Source organism: Neofelis nebulosa, chromosome 8 (assembly GCF_028018385.1).
Source record: "Neofelis nebulosa isolate mNeoNeb1 chromosome 8, mNeoNeb1.pri, whole genome shotgun sequence".
Lineage (NCBI taxonomy): Eukaryota > Metazoa > Chordata > Mammalia > Carnivora > Felidae > Neofelis > Neofelis nebulosa.
Window position 1 is genome coordinate 23,374,691 of NC_080789.1, and position 15,128 is coordinate 23,389,818.

Sequence of the window (15,128 nt, forward strand, 5' to 3'; positions counted from 1 at the left end):
TACACTGCTTTATCTTTCCTTACTGGGGGACAGGTCAGCCTTTTTGTTCTATTCAGGCTTTCAACTGACTGGATGAAGCCTACTCATATCAGGGAGGGAAATCTGCTTTGCTCATTGTACTGATTTAAATGTTAATCTCATCCAAAAACACCACACAGAGACACTCAGAATAATGTTTGATCAAATAGCTAGTCATCTTGTGGCCCAGTCAAGTTGACACATGAAAATAACCATCACACTCCCTTCCTTCCTCTCTTCCTCCTTGTCCCATCTTGGCTGTAGGAACCCAGAGTTGAGCTTCTGTTGCACTGAGCTGGATGTAGAGTGAATGAGCAGGTTGTAGGTCAAATGCCATGGATTCTTGATTCTTATCAAGATTTATTAAATTTCTCTTGAATAAATGTTTCTCAATTTGCTATAAGCCATAGGAAAACTTTCAGGCTTTAAAATTTTAAACCCATTGGATAAAATGGAATTCATTCTCCCTCCCTCCTTCCTTTACTTCCTCCCTTCTTGCCAGAATTCCTTCTTTTCCCACTAACTTCCTTTCTTTTTTCTTTCCTTTTTTTCTTTCTTCCTCCAACACATGTTTGTTAGGGCCTCTAGCTCTACATAGCCATATTAAACTCTTTGGAGAAATAACTTGCAAAGACTGGAGATCTAAGAACTCTGAATGTGGGAACTGAATGCCAGATCTTGGATTCTCAGTGGGAAGTGTGGCCTGGAGAAGAAGTTTACAATGGTAAGGGTCAGAAAAGGTCTTTTTATAATAGAATGCTTACATCAAAAATCATCTGTATTCTGTGACTTAGAGGAGAATACTTATTGGAAATTATGCATTTATTGGTTTCAGTGTTGCACATTCTGGATTTGGTCTCGATTTCAAGATTATAATTATTTTTAATTAGTATACATGACTTATACTATTGCCTTTCCTTTTAATGAATTTAAATATTGGTCTAAACCAATAACCAAAAATCTAGTAATATAGTTATTGTCTCCTGCAAAGAGTAGGGTTTTGTTTTTGATCATAACTTTATTGAATATTGTTATGCTTAGATATAAATAAAATTTCATTTTATGGATATCATACATTGTATATATTGAAGTAGTGTTTTGTTTAGATTTTCCATAAATTATTTGTGCTGCTACATCAGAAAATTGAATAATGATTTTGTAATTTTCTTTATTAAAAATAACTGAAGCAATTGTTTTGAAACTAGTGGGATATGAACCATCTCTAATTCAACATGTTAATCATGGATGCTTAGGGGGAATATTTTGGAATCAGAGTATTAAGAATAATTATTATCCCCAAACAATAGGCATTCATTTTGTGTATGCATGCACATGCTTTTTTGTTCAATTTAAAAAAATGGAGATTTAATGCCCCTTATTGTCCAAGAACCTGTATCAGATACACAAGTCTTCCATCATTTTTTAGCCTACTTTGAGTGTGGGAGACATATAACTGAGGTAGTAGAAAGTATAAGAAAATTCCTTCAGAAGTTAGAATTAAATACTACAGAGTTTTGGAGAAGAGAGTAAGTGCGATTTGTTTCAGGGTCCAGGAAATACACAGGGGAAGTGATATTGAAATTAGAAATATAGGGGCACCTGGGTGGCTCAGTCCGTTAAGCGTCCGACCTTGGCTCCGGTCATGATCTCGCGGTCCGTGAGTTCGAGCCCCACGTCGGGCTCTGTGCTGACAGCTCAGAACATGGAGCCTGCTTCTGATTCTGTGTCTTCCTCTCTCTCTGACCCTCCCCCTGTTCATGCTCTGTCTCTCTCTGTCTCAAAAATAAATAAACGTTAAAAAAAATAAAAATAAAAGAAATTAGAAATATATACCCTTTACGTTGGAATTAATTGTTTCTGCTTCCATGTTCTTTGCATCTTCATTATGGTATTTGTTTCATTCAGTTTTAGCATACTTCATTATTTTTATTTGCTTATCTGACTAGTTTTAAAGCTTCTAGAGGACAGGGACCTTGTCATAATCATATTTGCCCCAAATACTCACTATTCTTCTGTATCCTTTCATCTAATCCCCATAGTAGTGGCTAAACAAATGTTTGTTTCATTAAACTTGGCACTACTACGAAGAGAAAATTATGCAGAAGCTCGGAGTTCTAGTCTATGAGTCTAGATGAGTCTCCCAAATACCTTTGGTAAGAGGTTTAAGATTAACGGAAAATTCCTATGGAAGTAATTAACACTTTCCTCTGAAAAGAAGTCAGGGTCCACATAGACATGAGTTCAGAAACTGAAAATATTTTTGAGAAGCAAGGGGGGATATGGTAGGACATACTTGTTTACAGACACCAGGAGAAAAAAATGTAAATGGGTCTTGTTACGATTAGTGACTGGAGGTCTTAATTTGTACCTATGAATAAAGATGTATTGTAAATTTTGCTAAGGATTAATTACAGTTAATCCTACCAACCTATGCAAACCTGTGTTATAAGATATGAACAGATAAAGAAGACTTGGTTCCTGCCCTCAAGCAGCTTTTCAAAATATATTTTTAACAGAAACATATCATCAGCATCGTTTCTCTTGCTTCTGCCTTCCCTATTTCTTATAACTAGGGCTATTGATTCACCATATCCAGCACCAACTATTTCCTGATTCTGAAGCTAATCTTGAGTGAGGCAGACATATTAGCCTCATGTGCACGATTTAGGAGGACGTGAAAATGAGTCTCATTTCTGGACCTGGAATCCAGGACTCAGCCCAGCCATGGGTGCTAGGCTCCATTGCTTCCTTGAATCTTCTGAACACTTAGACTTGGGATGGCCACTGTTCTGTTGTCACATGGGTAGAGTTACAGTATTTGCTACTCTCTCTTTTACCTGGTCTGGCACCTTCATCCTCTCAAGTTTTTGCCTTAGCCCATACCTTGTCAGCCATGTATTTCTCTGCCTATTTCCTCTGACCCTCTGGCCCCCAATACCAGACTGTTCCTTCCAGTCTCTTTCTTTGAGAGCTGGGAGCTGTCCTGGTATATCAGACTGCAGGCCCCAACTCTGTAGGGAATGGGAAAATCTCCCAGGACTGTCCTCTTCCATTTCCTGAGATTCTCTGCTCTCTTCCTTTTTGAATCTTCCATTCCTGTGCACTCTATTTGTAAGACCAGACCATGCAGTTGTAATGGTTTCCTGAATAGTGCCATGTTCTCTATACCCCTTGGATTCTAGGCCTTAGACTATCCAGCTTCCTTTCCCTGGGCCAGTCTTTGTAGCTGGACCAGATTCTGTGCTATCCTCACATCCATTTTTACTTAGTTTCTCTCCTCTTTCTTCCAGTTACATGTTTCTGAGGACCCTTCATACTTCAAGCTCAAGTCCAGGTAGGTACTGCCACATTATCTTCTTGTATTAGATGATGCTTCTAACCTAGTTAGAATAATTTTCTTAGCAGATATGGACACACACACACACACACACACACACTCATCCATAATGCATCCTATTTAAGTATTAACTTTGTGTCCAAGTATTTTTCTTCATCCGTCCATCCATCCATTTATCCATCCAACAGATATTTAGTAAGAAACTACTGAATTTAAGCCATCTGGCTCAAATGATGATTGGTAAATTCAAACCATACAGATACTCTGAAGGTAAAACTCTGCTAGCTTTAAAATTTCTAAGATAACATGAAACTTTTGTGCTATATAATCATTAGTGATAAATTTTAGACCATGGATATAACTTAAGACCAAGTGTATTTTAAGTTCAAGTAAAAAAATATGATTTCAAATCTATTATATGGGATTTTAAAGCTAACTGTTATATATCAGGTACTTTACATATTTTATAAGATAGGTTTTTATCAGTATCCACAATTTAAGATGTGAAAATAAGAAATGGAAGCTCAGAGAAAATTAAGTAACTTGCCCAAGTCAATTTTCAGAAAGCAGTGGAGAGAGATTGTATAGTTAGTTATTTCTAGGTCTAAAGTCCAGGTTCTTACCATATCACCTCTCTGATATTTAATAAAGAATAAAAATAACATTTGAAATTTTACAATCTGATCCTATTAGAATTTTGTATTGTTATTATTTTTAAATGGTTGCTTTTTTATTCTTCCTGATAAGTCTGTCGTGACACAGAAATGTTTTATGTGTGTATCCAACTCCCACCAAGCCCCCAGCGTTTGTCTAGATTTAAATAATCAGGATACAGTTAAAGAAAGGGGTTTGACCAGTAAAGGGAAAACACATGGCTTCCCTTCTGCTCAGGAACTTCACTTGAGGTACAGTATCTCAGCACCTCAGTTAATGTCTAAAGCTCTAAAGTTTTACTGAATTCTAACAATACTTTAGGTGGTTTCCCAACCCAGGGCAGAAAGAAGAGGGGGTGATGAAGGCATATAATTGCAAGAAATAATAGTTGCTGTGTTTTGATGAGAGGAAAGATGGGAAAACTACAAAAGTAGGCACAGGGACTAAGAAAACTAAGAAATTTAAAGACCCTTTAAAATGGTGAGACATTAGACATACCTGCCCGAAAAATGCATTGTATGATAATTGCTTCCTTACAACCATTTAGAAGGGAGCTGGTACATAGGGACACACAAAATGATGATTTGGGGAACTAAGTGAAAGATTAAAATATATTCCAATTCTCTCTCTTGGAAGGCAAGAAAGTGTGTACGACATACGAGAGTATTGAAATCCAAAATGGTTTTAGGACTTCAAGGAATAAACTTCTATTTTCTGAAAAATTACACTCATTCGGAATATGCATCCCAGTGCTACTTCTTACCCTCTCTGTGACCTTTGGAAAGTCATTCAGTTTCTCAGAGACTGTTCCCTTCTCTGTAAAATGAGGCTAATAATAATAATAATGATGATGGGTTGGTCGTGAGGATGAAATTAGATCAAGTGCTACCACAGCTCCCAACATATGGTAAGCACCTAAAAAAGAGTTTGCTATTGTTTTTTAGGTTCTGTCCATTTGCATTTTGCATTTCCTTGGATCCATGGATTTAGGTTTTTGCATTTTAGAGCTTAAGAAAATTCATCAGCAGAGATGTGTTTATTAGAGAGTTTGTTGTATCTTGAGATCCATCTTTGCCTGAGTTTCTCATTACTTTTTACAATTACATGAGATTCAATTATATTTCACATCTCTTTTTTTTGTTGCCCAGACACTCCATAGGAACCACATGGCAGCCATGATCTAGTTTAAAGAACACCAGGCCAGCCTCTGGAGACCTAGATTTCATTTTGTCTCTCTCGGTACCTCACTGTGTGAACTCAGGTAAGCAGCTTAACTTCTCTGGGCCTTCTTGGTCTGAATTTCTCCCTAATATTCCTATCACCTTCTTTTATAGCATTTTCTATCAGTCTTTGGAACTATTTAAATGGTTTCTTTGAATAAATTTAAATATATGCATAGTATAGTGTTTAAGTGTGGACTCTCTAGGGTAAGTTTGACTGGCTTCAACACTTACTGGCTCCTGGAGGGTAGGCAAATAACCTAACTTGCCTGTACCTAGTTCTACTAATTTGTGAAATGGGGATAAAAGTATCTACTTTGTATGGTTATTAGGAGGATTAAAAAATGACTAACACACCTGCAGCATTTGAAATCATGCCTAGCACATGGTATAAGCCCCATAAGGGATATGGAGATGAATGCATTTTTAAAGAGCTGGCAATTTACTGGGGGGAGATTAAGGCACATACCAAATAACAAAGAAAAGTATGATGCATATTCAGTAGAAAGAAATTGCAGAACCGGATGGAACACTAGGGAAGGAGCAATTGATTCCTACTGAAAGGACCAAGGAAGGTCTCATGAATTAGCTCAATGTTGTCTGGGCCAGGAGGAGTAAACTGGCTCTCAAGGGAAGGTCAAAGGTATTTCTTCTTGGTAGAAGAAATAAAAGGAGGCAGGGTGAAAATACTCAGAAAGTACCTGATGTGTAGCTCTTTTTAGCTGCAGTGTTGGTGCTGAGTGAGGGTGTGTACTGAGAGATGAAGTTGGGAGAATGACCTGGGATTAGATCAGTAAGAGGTTTGTTTAGTGCTTCGGCAAGGAGTATGGGGTTGACTCCACCAGCAACAGGAAGCATTGAAGATTGTTGAAGTGATATCATCCCATTTGTGAGCCTGGGAAAAGTCTCAGGTGATTCTATCAAAGAGAAATTAGAGGAAAGAGAAAATGCAGTCAGGGAGAACATTCAAGGACCACTGGGGTAGTTGAGTAAGAGATTTTAAGGGTCTAAATTGGAGAAGTGGCTGTTGGGATAAAGAGAAGGGCTAAGATTGAGAACTGGGAAGATAGGTGTTGTCTTAGAAACTCTCCTACCTGCCCACTGTTCCCCCCCCCCCCCGCCCCCCGCTTGGTTCTCTTTGTCCACCTTTTGAGCTCCTGTGGAATTCTCTCTATGGTGATCTACCTGTACCCAGTGGCCCACATGGGCCACTATCTAGTCATGGAAGCATTAAATGGCAAGCCCTCAGTGAGCTAGCAAGCCATCAGCTTTTATTCCTGTGTTTAAGGGAAAAGATATTTTAGAAGCAGAAGACAATCACACAACAAACAGCTTTTGTTTAATGGGGGAGAGGCTTCCAAGCAATAATTAATCTGAAAGCCTTCCTTTACTTGCAGGAACCCAACTATTGAACGGTGCATTTAAACCTCTTCATTATGTATCTGCAATAGATACTGTGTAGCAGGAATTCTGTGGGGGGCATTTTACACTGCAGAATCTGTGGTATGGAGAGCACTGTCGTTCATCACTGCCTGGGTTTGTGTAATAGCAAATAGGAAAGGGACCATCTAGATCAAAAGAAATAACTATTATAGGCAGCACCTATGTATTGCAGGGCAGATATTCTCTTTACTTGAAAGAGTGCATCGTAAGAAACGGAAGGTCATGCTGATTCTCTTTAATTAGTTGTACCTGGTTTGACAAAAGAAGGTGAAATTCATGAATCTGTGTAAAATACAAACCAGAAACCAATCAGTGAACACTGCAACAGTATAACAAAAGGGGATCAGAACCAGGTAGAAACATAAAGTTAACAATTATAGAGCGACAGTGATGCCCTGTGAAGAGACCATTAATGAATCCCAGAACCACACTGTAGCAATTATCCTGCATTTAGATATGTGAGTACGTATGCGTATATACATCTGTGTATATATGCATAGGTATATACACATAATATAATACATAATATATGTAAATAAAAGATAATTCATTCAACAAATGTTTACTGAATGCTCAATGTGTGCCAGACACTCTCCTAGGTACTAAGGATAAAACAGCCAACAAAAACAGATCATAGCCTGAAGAGCTTCTATTTAGTAGGAGAGACAGACAATAAATATACATGAAGTCAGATGATGATAAGTACTAAGAATAAAATAGAGGACACATTAAGTGGAGAATGAGAGGTAGAGGGAGGGCTGTGTTTTATATGTTTAGGAAGGGCCTCCTTAGTAAGGCGAAGATTTAAGGAAAGGCTTCCAGAGATCTGGGAAGGAAAAGTGGTCCAGCCAGAGGGGACAGGAAGTGAAAGCTCTGAGGTGAATGTCTTGTGGGTTTTTTTGTTTTTTGGTTTTTTCCCCAATGAATTTCTTTTATTTTTTTTTTAATATGAAATTTATTGTCAAATTGGTTTCCCTATGACACCCAGTGCTCCTCCCAACAGGTGCCCTCCTCAATGCCCATCACCCACCCTCCCCTCCTTTCCGCCCCCCATCAACCCTCAGTTTATTCTCAGTTTTTAAGAGTCTCTTATGGTTTGGCTCTCTCCCACTCTGACTTTTTTTTTTTTTTTTTTTTTTTTTTGAGGAAAGCGATGAGGCAGGGTGGTGGGAGCAGATAGAGGGAGAAGGAGATGGTAGATGGGGTTAGAAGAATAGGTAGGTCTTTCAGGCCCTCACAGGGCACAGTAAGGACTTTGGGTTTTACTCTGAGATGGTAAGCTTCTAGAAGCATATTATTAGTATTTATTTATTTTTTATTTTAGAGAAAGACAGAGCATGAGTAGGGGAGGGGGCAGAGGGAGAAAGAGGGAATCCTAAGCAGGTTCCATGCTCAGTGCAGAGCCCTATGTGGTGGTGCTTGCTCCCACGACCCTGGAATATGGCCTGAGCTGAAATCAAGAGTCAGACTCTCACCCAACTGAGCCAACCAGGTGCCCCTAGAAGCATATTATTACACTAACCTCATAGGGTTAATTTGACTACTTCCACATATTACTTTATGATCCCACTTTGTATGCATAAATTTCTAAAATAAGACATGTCCCCCTCTTCTGTCCTGCTTGCCTTCTTCCCATCTGTAGTGCCCAAGCACAATGTAAAGACAGCTCTGGATTCTGTCCTGGCTCCTGCCACTGCATCCTTGGATAGTTTCAGTAAGTTACACTTCCTATTTGATTCTCTGATCAAAAAAATGGAAATACTTTCACAAAACTCATGTTATTAATGATTTAGCAAGAAAAAAATTTTAAAAATGTGCAAACTCGTAATATTACAAGATTCTTTGTCTTTTTACACAGTTGCCACAGGGCATAGTATGCAGTAGGCACACAATAAAGGCCTATGGAATTGAATTAGAAAATTAAATGAGGAGAGATGTAAAATGTTCTATTAGGTAGGTAAAAAGTTTTATTAAGGCTAGTATAATTTTATTCACTGAGCTCAAAAGATACTCTCCCTGGGGAGTATCACTCTCTACCCAGAAAGTGGTGCCATTTTTGTTTTCATAATGTTTCTCTAATATTCTTTTTAAAGAGCTAATTTTTTTGTTTATTTATTTTGAGAGAGAGAGAGAAAGAGAGGGAGAGAGAGATAGAAGGAGAGAGAGAATCCCAAAAAGGTTCCACACCATCAGCGCAGAGCCTGATGTAAGGTTCAAACTCACGAACCATGACCCGAAAAACAAATAATCCAGTGAAGAAATGGGCAGAAAACATGAATAGACACTTCTCTAAAGAAGACATCCAGATGGCCAACAGGCACATGAAAAGATGCTCAACATTGCTCCTCATCAGGGAAATACAAATCAAAACCACACTCAGATATCACCTCACGCCAGTCAGAGTGGCCAAAATGAACAAATCAGGAGACTATAGATGCTGGAGAGGATGTGGAGAAACGGGAACCCTCTTGCACTGTTGGTGGGAATGCAAACTGGTGCAGCCGCTCTGGAAAGCAGTGTGGAGGTTCCTCAGAAAATTAAAAATAGACCTACCCTATGACCCAGCAATAGCACTGCTAGGAATTTACCCAAGGGATACAGGAGTACTGATGCATAGGGGCACTTGTACCCCAATGTTTATAGCAGCACTTTCAACAACAGCCAAATTATGGAAAGAGCCTAAATGGCCATCAACTGATGAATGGATAAAGAAATTGTGGTTTATATACACAATGGAGTACTACGTGGCAATGAGAAAGAATGAAATATGGCCCTTTGTAGCAACATGGATGGAACTGGAGAGTGTTCTGCTAAGTGAAATAAGCCATACAGAGAAAGACAGATACCATATGGTTTCACTCTTATGTGGATCCTGAGAAACTTAACAGAAACCCATGGGGGAGGGGAAGGAAAAAAAAAAGAGGTTAGAGTGGAAGAGAGCCAAAGCATAAGAGACTGTTAAAAACTGAGAACAAACTGAGGGTTGATGGGGGGTGGGAGGGAGGGGAGGGTGGGTGATGGGTATTGAGGAGGGCACCTTTTGGGATGAGCACTGGGTGTTGTATGGAAACCAATTTGACAATAAACTTCATATATTGAAAAAAATTAAAAACAAAAAAACAAAAAAACAAACTCATGAACCATGAGATCATGACCTGAGCTGAAACCAAGAGTTGGATGCTTAACCTACTGAGCCACCCAGGCACCCCTAAAGAGCTTATTTTATTTCTTAAAGTGAAAATGGTTAATTATACTTAGATTTGTACTTTTCATTATGCTACAGATAATACATAATTATTCCCTTTATGAAATTTTGCCAACAATTTTAGAACAATTTTGAAGCTTTGCAGAATGATCTGTGTGATACTTTTGTGTGTATATACCTTGAGTCTAGCTTTTATAGTAGATGTTTGCAAGAAATGGTCAGAAACTCTTTTTCTTCCTATATACATGTCCCTTTGATGTGACTTTGCAACCCATTAAGAGCTGATATCTATTTCTTTATGTCTTAACTCTGGACTTGGCCATGTGACTTGCTTTGCCAACAGAACATTAGCACATGTGATACAACTAGACCCTTGAAAAGTACCATGCACAGGACCCTCCCTTGCTGCTCTTGGTAACCCTGTGGCCAATAGCATGTAAACAAGGTTAAATTTACCTGCTGGATGATGAGTAACATATGGCCAATTACCTTCTTTGCTTCTGCCAAGAGCCAGACAACTACAAGATATGCCAATGATGCTATTGTCAGCCAGCTGGCACATGATTGAGCCTGACCAACAACACATAGACCAGAAATGAACCATCCTAGCTGAGCCTAACCCAGCTAATCCACTGAATTCTGAGCAAATACATGTTTTAAGCTCTAAGTTTGGGATATAAAAATCTAACAGATACAGCTAGTATCCCTATTAATTGTTTATATTTTGTGAAATGTGTTTTCTTTTTGCTCCTTTTTGCTCCAGTGTGTTTCCCTCCAAAACACACTGTGGTAGGGACAAGTGTCTCTACCCCAACATCCATTTTCTCTTTTTTGTTTTATTAATAGACCTCCACCCTTTCTTTCAACTTTCCACATTTGAGTTTTACCCAGGCCCATGGCCGTCCAATTTAAGACTAAATTCCCTACCTTTCCTTGCAACTAAAGTGTGGTCATGTGACAAAATTGTGGCCAATGTGACATGAATGGACAAAATGTGTGCTAAGAAAGCTTCTTGCTGTCCACTCTTCTGCTCTGTCATTTTTCCCTCCCCATTTCCTCAGGCTGGGAAATGGAGCAGCCTCAGACCAGGAGATGGAAGCCACAGGTTAAAGACGGCAGATGTAACCCACTAGCTTGGGGCCCAGAGCACACCTACTTTGCACATCATACCTACTTATCCGTCCTGGACCACTGTCTACCACTGGTCTGTTATGTGGTAACCGTCTTAAGTGTGCCACTATATTTTCGTGTCTCTTTGTTACAGCAACTTGACTTTTACCCTGACTTGTACATAACAAATAATCAACAGATAAAAATAGCAAATACACACTGCCTACAACTTAGAACTCAGGAGCTCAATTAATGTTAGATTCATGCACTTATTCAATAACAGTTACTGATCTCCTATTGTGTATTATATTGTGTATTAAGCCTAGAGTTGCCTAGATAATAGCTTTTTTTGGGGGGGGGGTGGGCAGGACAAATGAGCAGGGATAGAAAAACATAACAAACAAACAAGAAAGGAATTAAAGGTGAAGAATACTGTAACATAGGACTCTGTCAGGGGTGGTATCCAGAGAAAATGAAAGGATTTGGAGATCTTTTAAAAGTTTGCTGTAGTAGGATGAAACACAAATCATGAAACGAAGCAGCCATTCAATGCGCCTGTACAATTACTTTTACAGAATTTGGAAGCCTCCTCTCTCTTGTTTCTGGGTCACTGACCTTGAGCTGGGGCAGGGGTAGGGGCTGGCCACTGGCTTACTGCTTTCTCACTTCAGACTTCCAACACTATCTTTTCAAAGGGTTTTGTGTGTTGGGCATAGGGGTGGCAATAGGGACGGAGGTTAGGTTTAGAGGATTACTGACAATCCTGTAATAACTTTTGAAATAGCTTTTCAGATCAATTCCCATTCATTTCCCATTTTACAGAGAAAAGAGGACCAAGGAAGGATCAACAGTTATGAGAAAAACTTAGAGGGAAAAACTCCACTAACCACACCTGGAAATGGAAGATATCTCTTTGTTCCTGTGTCCCATTCCCCGCCCACCCCACCCCCAACCATATCCTGTGGCTTATTTGTGTTTTCCTTCTATCATCCACAGTAGCTTTTATTTTATATTGAGAATGTCCTGGGAAGAAGGCACTAAGTGAGAAATCATTGCGAAAGTTCAAGAAGAGAATACACATAGTATCTTGGGTGTTAACTAAGAAATACTAAGCATGAGAAAGAATCTTGTCAAATTAGGTAGTCATGTCTACTTCATCTCATTGCACCAAATCTCCTGTCACGATCATTGGCAATAGTGGTATTTTTTACCTTGAGTCATAATAACCTTGCTCTTTATGAACGCCTTGCCCATATGTGCCTTATGTTTTCAGAATTCCATTCATTTCCAAGTTGTAGGGTATATGCCTTTACAGAAATCATGTATCCTCTGTAAGCCCCAGTTTTTTTTTTATTTGTAAAATGACCACATAATCTATGAGATCTGCTTTGGGTCCCAAATTCGACAATTTGAGTTCCCTTGTAAACATATTGATTAAAGTCTGGTGACAACTGTAGCTACAATGACAACAGAATGACGAAGCATATTAACGTTAGTGTTAATGCAATAATCAGCTGTGTTTTATCCCATATGGCAATTTATTTCAACAATGAAGCCAAACTCCATCTGTTTTGGCATACACATTTTTTTTCAAACGGGTTCCTGAACTACATCTTTGGAAATAATTTTATGTTTTGCAAATATTGCTACCATCCATAAATGATGACTGTGTGGAATCTTTCTGATTAAAAAAAAAAATCACGGGTGCCAAAGCCCATCTTATGTGACAAAGGGCTCGTTTTGCTGTTTGACCTTATGGATATGTTGCATTGTCTAATTGATAGTCCCAGAAAAGGAAGATAAATCTCAGTGTCTGCATAGAGGGAACGTACATGGGGTGCTAGTTCCTAGAAGAGACAGAGAAAGCCTCAATGCCATCAACAGCAGATTTCTATTTTTCTGACCTGAGGATCCTGTTGGGACAGGATGTGCCTCAATCTGTGATGGAGACAAGACAAATGGTAACTTCCATACATCCGGCTTGGGTTGAGCTGCATTGACAGAATAGCAATAGGGAACATTTGTCTTTATCTTTATAACGCTTGACAAGAGGCATGATTACTGCTGTAAGGGTATCAAAATAAAGAAAAAAATGGGCTGTCCTACAGCCCTGTTATTTATCACATTCAGAAACGCTAACCCAGACTAGCAGGAGAGAAATTCCTTGTCAAATTGCCTCTAAAAATCATTTCCCTCCCTGAGATAATATGTGAGTCCCATGGATCCACCCATGCTGTCCCCCCACCCCTCCAGGTTTGTGGTTGGGGACAGTCTTCCCCTGAGCCAGGCTGTCCCTCCATAGACTGGAAAGTTGCTTCCATGTGGCTCATTGCATGTGCCAGTCTGCCAATAAACACACCGTTCCTTGCATGTGCAGGAAATACAGAAAAAATGCTAGCTGGCAGCTTATTAACAAATATTGAATGTACACAGCAAAAATTCGATTTATTTTGCAGCAAGTGTTAGGATGTCTCCAGGCAAATTAGTGCTGGAGCCGACTTTGTTCAACCCCTTTATTTATTTTCTTATTCCTCATTTTCTAATTAGGCAGGCTTTCTTCTGCTTTACAAACACCCTCTCTGCCTAAATCATTGCAGGTCTATTGCATCCTGAATGCGACAGGCTTACACATTCATAGTAATACCATGATAGGGAGGTATAATCCACCCTTCTGCATATAGGCTCCAAATTGTTTCAAGAGTGATACTAAATGCCTTTATGACACAGTATGCATTTTCCTGCTCTGACTTATAGGAGGCCTGCATGTGCTAAAGCCAATGATTTTTTCCGAAGAAATTGCAAACAGTAAATGGGTCTAAATAGTGTTTTTGTTTTTGCTTTTGTTTTTTTGAAAGGCCACCTTCTTCAGTGTGTGGTACAAAGTAGTGTTTTCCCCTCAAAAAGTTCTTTTTCAACAGGTATTTGCAAAAGAGGGTATTTGCTCCCAGTTCCTCATGGAGAGAGCAACTCAGGAATTAAATCAATGGCTATGTCCTGAAGCTTGTTTGAAATTCAACATAATTTTATTTGGATTCACATTCTTTTGTAGGGTATAGAGCAATGGTTCTCAACCTTAGCTGTCCATTAGAATCATATGTGAACCTTTAAAAAATATTGATGCCCAAGCCCCTTCCCAGACCAATTAAATCAGAATATCAGAGGGTGGGGCCATATGGCACTAGCATTTCTAAAGTTCTCCAGGTGATTCTATTAGGCAGAAAGCCATTGGTTTTCAGGGTTTTTATCATGAGAATACATCCAAAGAACTCTTGTTTATTTATTCAATAAATATTTGAATAACTACTATTAGGAAAAAGACTATGTACCATAGGGGAATCAATGACCTACCAAAGAATGTCTATGTTCTGAAAGTAGCTGGTAAGTTAATAGAGGACATGAAGTTTTCATTCATTCCACACATATTTATTGAGTCTTATTGTGTGTTATAAGCATTGGGGAGTGAGCAGGGAACAAGACAGACAAAGCCCCTGCTGTCGTTGAGCTTACATTCTAGCCAAACATTCTTTTAAATAGGTACTGATTAATCATATAAAGAAATGAATACAGAGATAACATGATAGAGAGTGGCTGAAATGAGGGAAGAGTTCTGGGATGCTTATCTGAGCAGCAGATGAGAATGATGTGAAGGAAGCAGCTAAGTGAAGACCTGGAGGGATCCAGTTTTGGGTAGAAAGAACACCAGTGTCAAGGTCTTGGGGTGGGAGTGAGCAACTGCAGAAGCAGAAAGAGGCCAAAGTCTTTAGAGGAGGTAGGTGGTCAGAGAGGAGGTCAGAGAGGTGAACAGAGAGTCAACAGTCTTCATAAAGGTAATCTTAACAGAGAGAAGAAAGCAGGTAAGAGTTGGGAGATGCAGATTAATGGTTCTGAGTATTCAGAGAGAAATGACATTGCTTTGGTATGGACATTCAGTGTTCATAGAGAAAGTGGTTTTGAATTGTACCTTGAAGGAGAATACCTGAGAACTGGAGGGGAAGAACATTTTAAGTAGTAGTATTTCTCTGCAAAGACAAAAAAGGCACAGCAATCTAGACCATGAACTGTGACTAGCACATTGTTCAACTTGACTGGAATGAGGGATATAGGAAGGAGTAATGGGGACTCAGACGTTGGGGTAATAAAG

At 39.1% G+C, this 15,128-nt stretch overlaps 1 long non-coding RNA gene across 1 annotated transcript in view; it reads left to right on the top strand.

The window, feature by feature from the left end:
- Window positions 1-510: 510 nt before the first annotated feature.
- The window catches only part of LOC131483945 (uncharacterized), a 41,144-nt gene continuing 26,526 nt past the window's right edge, over window positions 511-15,128 (top strand). Inside the window, exons 1-2 of the long non-coding RNA XR_009247952.1 lie at window positions 511-742; window positions 3,309-3,352. This is a non-coding gene — a long non-coding RNA (uncharacterized LOC131483945). The remainder of the gene's footprint in view (window positions 743-3,308; window positions 3,353-15,128) is intronic.